Below are 6,000 nucleotides of genomic sequence, written 5' to 3' on the forward strand. Positions count from 1 at the left end.
CTACTTAACCAAGACATAAAGGTTTAGCTCCCAGCCCAGCCCAAATCAATTTCCTTGGAAACAAAAAGCTTTGGTGTAGGATCGTTCCTCTTATTGCTGTTAGATGTGCCTCAAAGCTTCAAGATATTAAGCAATATGCATTTAACTCTCTGACATGTTTAGGGAAAAACAAATTACTTTTCTTCACACCAGATGGGGATTATGGACGTGAGAGTTGTGCACAATGCAACAACATCTATAAATCTAGTATTTTATCATCCTATTTTAGGCTATACAATTAAAAGATTAATCAGTTATAACAGCACTCATGATACATACCTGCTGAAATATCCCTTTGGGAAGATCAGTGTGGTTAGCATAGCCTGAGACATACATAATAGAACATTACAGTATTATCGGGAGCCATGAGCTAAGTTGCCTGGCAGCAATTGTGTTGGAGCCTAACAGGATACTGAAATTATGCTAGGACACAGGGAGTCATCTGTGACCTACACATTACAGTCCCTGCAACCCACAGGTCTTAATGAGAAAATCTTTGTGCTAATTTTTATCAGGTTGGTTATTTACAGTCCAATGGATTATGTTTTTAAAGAACTGCACTTCCAATAGATTTTTCTGACACATTCTCTTCTCTCTATACTTAGTGATTTTTGATGGTTTTTCCTTCATGGAAAAGAAAATTAATTTTTCATTCCACTTCTCCCTTTGTTTGTTTTTATTTAAATAACATTTGTTCTTATCTCAAATTATGTTTCTGAGTTACACAAAGATTTTATTAACATATAAGGCTTTTTTTAGCAGTGCGTGTTGTTTTCAGTTTTTTTATGATTGTGGTACACATGAAGGTGATGAACTGGATGAACTGGCTACAGTTAGGCTGAAGGGAGTGTGGTCAGCTGTCGCATTACCTTCCCACATAACACTGCTAATGCACTGCTACACTGACCTTCAAAACCTTACTCGTGCCCCTTCTGAGCAGAACATAAGGATTGTGTTACAGGGGTGAGTTGAGTCATGTTCAGAAATATCCCCAGAGTGAAATAACCAAAACTTCCACATGAGGTGACAAATTAATGGAACCACCTAATGCTAATTTTTCTAATTTATTTACTTAGTCAGCTTTTTAATAATTCATCTATATTTATGTATGTAGATGAAATACTTGTTTCTCTTAACTGTAGCAAGAATCTCCGTATCATGAAAGATAATAGTAGAGGGGAATTATTGTTGTGGGGAATGATGCTGCTAGTGCATTGCAGAGACAAGGTGGATGAGGTAATATCTTTTATTGGACCAACTTCTGTTGCTGAGAGATACAAGCTTTCAATCCACACAGAGCTTTTCTTCAGGCCTGCTAGTTAGTGCATTGTCTAAAGAAGTGTTCCTAACTGCAAGTTTGTACCAGCATATACTACCTACTGAGAAGTATTCAGACTTTTGTGAAGTGGTTTGGTTGATTTCTAACCTGGATACAGGTGAAAGAAAAGGCTGTAAAGAGTTAACTGATCAAACATTGCTATTCGTACAGTCACTGTTACTACAGACGCAAATTCCACTGTGTTTCTATGGGAAGCAAAATTTAGATGATGTATGTGCCACTTTAAAATGATTTTTCAGAGATGGATGCTTCTGGCATTGTCATTTCTCAGTCTGAGATCACTACCAGCTTGCAGGAACTTTACAGATGTCTACCCTTCTTTGACAAACAGCCACTAAGAAAGGCACTGCTGACCAGGAGACAGATTAAAAGTGCTGTCAACCTCTGATATAGAATGGATTTTCTTTATCCATGATCTCGTATTAATTAGTAGTTGGCTTTAAAAGGCCGGAAGTAGATCCTTTTAAAAAATCACTGTAGTACTTTTATTTAAGGTTGCCAGACATGAAGGGATATATAATTATTTCTCATGTGACCTTCTATCCAGAATAAAATGGAAGGATTTTTATCTGGTTGTGCTTCACACTTGCCACTCAGTAGTATATCAGTCCTCTTCAATGAACACAGAACTGTGATCTGCCCATTTTGATTAGTTTAACACCTTGAGACCCTGAGGGCAATGGATAAAAGTTTGGGGCACAGTTGCCAACTTTCACGTGGTAAATAAGCACCTCGACTTTCACAATAAGCCAAAAATCAAGCTAATCCCATTTCAAAACAAGGCCAAAACAAGCCAGTCCCTAAGAACCCCAACACTCTAGGTGACTAAATCTCCCCAGTGTGCAGTCTGGGACTGTGGTGGGCCCGCTGTGCACCCCTGACTCTCTCCCACCCTTGCACATGCTTGTCCCTTGCCCCTACTTGCTAGGAGCCAATCGAAAAAAGAAGCAACAAGCTACAAGCCAAGAACTAGCCAACAAGCAACACAAGCCAATTAAGCCAAAAACAAGCCTAATTTCTGTGTTTTTTTCACAGGTTTGGCATGTCTCATTTGGGGGTTTTGAGAGTTTAAATTAGTTCCCTTACTCTTCTGCACTTCTGAAACTGGTGGGTGCGGAGTCTGAATTCAGCCAAATCTCCACACCCAATCCACCAGTCAGAGCATCGCAGCTAAGGCCTGATCCAAAGTCCTTCCATTGACTCCACTGGGTTTTGGATTAGGCTGCGTGTATGTAGGAGGAACTAATCTGCACCAAGTATAGCACTGAAGCGAAGTGGGGAACCGTTAATTATTAGTCATATTTATTATGGTGGTTCCTAGGGACCAACCAAGATCAGGGTCCCATTGTGCTAGACACTGTACAAACACAAGAGTAGATGGCCCCTGCCCTGAAAAGCTTATAAACTAAATAGATAAGACAAACACATAAACAAAAAAGATATAATATTGAAGCAAAACCTTCTGAGTCACCTGCAGATTCTTGCTCTGCTCCTGGGGCAGCACAGCTATGCCGTGCCCCTTTCACAGGGCTGCGGCAAAGCCACAATTGATCCCTTATTTAGGAACCTACATTTGGCCTCCTAATTCAGAAACTCTCCTGATCGATTTAATTAAAACATTCCTGTTCTCAGCTCTGTAATGTTTCACTTGGTGATTTGCACATTCTTGTCTTTATTTATTTCACATTGATTTACACATCATTCAGAACCTTCCAGTGGTCTGTATTTCAGATGAATAGGATACTAATCTGGACTGACATTATAACAAATTTCTAATACATATTCTAAGAACATTTGGCCAGATGTACTGATTTAAACGGAATTGCATAGCTGCAACACAGCACAATTTGGTACATTGTATAAATATTTATGGCCCATGGTGTAAACCAACTGAATGAAACTGTTTTGGTATGTTAGTTAAATAGACTGATATTCTAGTTATTTTGCAGGTACATACTATATAGAAAAAAATGCTTTTTTTCAATATTTATGAGACAGACCAGAATCAGTTCAGAGGCCTTTACAAGCTCTAGGACAAATGAATATACATTTTTGAAAGCTGCCAGCATCCTGAAAAAATTTAGATACAGATAAATAATTGAATATTCAGAAATATTTTTGCCTTAGTACATTTAAATACAAAATATTACGTCTACATTCAAAAAGTTAATTAAGGCTACAATACAAACCTACAAGGAATTGCAAATCTTGCATCAGAGTCCAGCAAGCATAGAACGAATCTTTTCAAACTTTGGATACATCCATTCAAAACTGAGGAACACTCTTCGGTCTATCCAGTACGTGAAAGTCGGTCTTCTGCTACAGAATGCTGCATGACCAAAGGGAGCCTGGACTGGTAGTCTGCAACTGATTGCGTCTGACTGCTTAAGGCTTCAAGCCTACAACTCTGCATTATTGTTGTTTTCGTATAATCAAATGTTTTTGACTTTTGTTTATATAATGGTGAAAAATGAAATGAGTTGTGACATGTATACCTTCCTTGAGAAAATACTGAACCAAAATATATACAGACATTCTGATGTCCAATATTATAATTACATATATTGATGTTATGGCCACTGCAGTTTTGCTTTGTATTTGTACTATCTGAAATTAATCTACGAATCTACTCCCTTATGCAACCAAAATTTGAATGTGTAACTTAAACTAAGAGTAATGTTTGCATTAATAAAACAGTTTGTTTAAAACAGAAATTACTTTAAACTGGAACTAACTAATTTTTCTCAGGGGGGTAAAAGCTATGATATTACCTGGTAAATGCCATGCTTCCCTGCACATGTGGGCATTAACAGCTGTCTTAGATGGGCCCAAGAGTGTGTTTACTGGCTGGAAATGAATACCCAACTCTGCTCCTTGAGAGAAGGGCAGGATACCTGCCAGGCATGTGTAACTGTCAGCAGAAAGAGACTCTATTACCTCATGAGTGGCTCACCCAACCATGGAAAAAGGTGGGAGTGGATTTATTTACCTTCAAGGAAAAGCAGTACTTGATTACAGTGGACAGCTACTAAGCTGTTTGGGAGGTCAATACGCTGCCTAATACAAGAAGCAAGTCAATGATTGTCACACTGAGGGTCCACTTTTCAAGACACTGTGTTTACTGACAACGGACCCCAGTTTGCCTGGGAAGAAATTCAAGAAATTTGAACGCAAATGGGAGTTTGTCCACCACACCTCCTCCCCAGCCTACCCACAGAGTAATGGCAAGGTGAAATCAGCTAAGAGACTGTTACACAAGGCTGTTTCTTCTGGTTCAGACCCCTTGTTAGCATTTTTGGCACACAGGAATACTCTATCCCAGCAGTACCAAACCAGTCCAGCTCAGGTGCTGATGGGGCGAAGGACCAAAACCCTGTGACAACGAGGGGAGACCTGTTGCACCCAGAAAGATGGAGACATCACTGAGAGGAGAAGGCCAACAAACTTGTCAGCCAAAGACCTACTGGCCCTGGAGGGAGGCATTCCTGTGAAGATCCAGCCATTAGAGACACAGCAGAAGGAGTGGATTAAAGGAGTCGTGAGAGGTGCAGTGGCACCCAGGTTATATGAGTTGACTACACAAGAGGGATGAGTGATCCAAAGTAACAGGAGGTACTTACAAGCCAGCAGACACAACACCAGAGACTATAGCAATATAGAGCTCATCATGGAACAGAGAGACAGAGAACTATCTGGAGGCCAGCCCAACAGGGAGAGAGGAGACTCCACAAAAGGATAGTTTGCTAGACTCTGAGACGGGTGACAGAGACACGTCACTCCTGGTGTGGTCACCTTTTGAGGAGACCAAACTATCCCAAAGACTAGGTAACGAGCTGAGTGTCTGGTACAGGCAAGGCTCCAGATCCGCTGTGTGCTAGCATATCCAAAGGGACATGGGGTGGGTGTCTGGACATCAATTGTTTGTTTTAAAATGTTTATATTAAAACATTTGTCAAATAGGGAAGATGTATCATGATCAGTGGAACTGGGGTCCATGTTCCTGAGAAGGACACCAGGAAAACAGGGAATGAAGGGAGTTAGGCTGGAAGCAACTCAGCCACATGGACAGAGCAGTACACTGGATTTAATAAAGTTCCATTTCTTCATCTTAAACTTCATTCATCCTTACTCTTTACAAATGAAATAGAAGGTGAACTGCATGTCAGCTTCAGCCTGGCTTCATTGGGGACCATCATCAAAGGTATATCACATGCTCCCTGTAGCCCTGATTGGGTGAACCTAATCCATATGATCAGAAAGGTCATTTTAGCAGAATCACTCTGCTCCAGCAAGGCCAGAAAAATAATCCCCTAGTCTGTCTGCAGCAGATACTTTGCACAACTGGAGAGGATGCCGGGGACCCTTTCCCCACTTGCACTCTCTCAGTTGTGAGACACAACCAGGATCCTTCATAGTGCTCATCCTGAGCAGAAGTGGAATTGAGTTGAAGGGCAGCACCAGCAGCGGTGACAGACACCCAAAAGAAGGCAAGGGTTAATGGTGTTATCCGGCTTCTGCGCTAGCTGTCAGTCCAAGCTAATGTTGCGGGAGCATGCCATGCACCCTGTTAGATAGACATAATCTGGGTTTATGTCTGGTTTTGGCAGGTGCCCTAATACATT

The sequence above is a fragment of the Lepidochelys kempii genome, chromosome 1 (assembly GCF_965140265.1).
Source record: "Lepidochelys kempii isolate rLepKem1 chromosome 1, rLepKem1.hap2, whole genome shotgun sequence".
Lineage (NCBI taxonomy): Eukaryota > Metazoa > Chordata > Testudines > Cheloniidae > Lepidochelys > Lepidochelys kempii.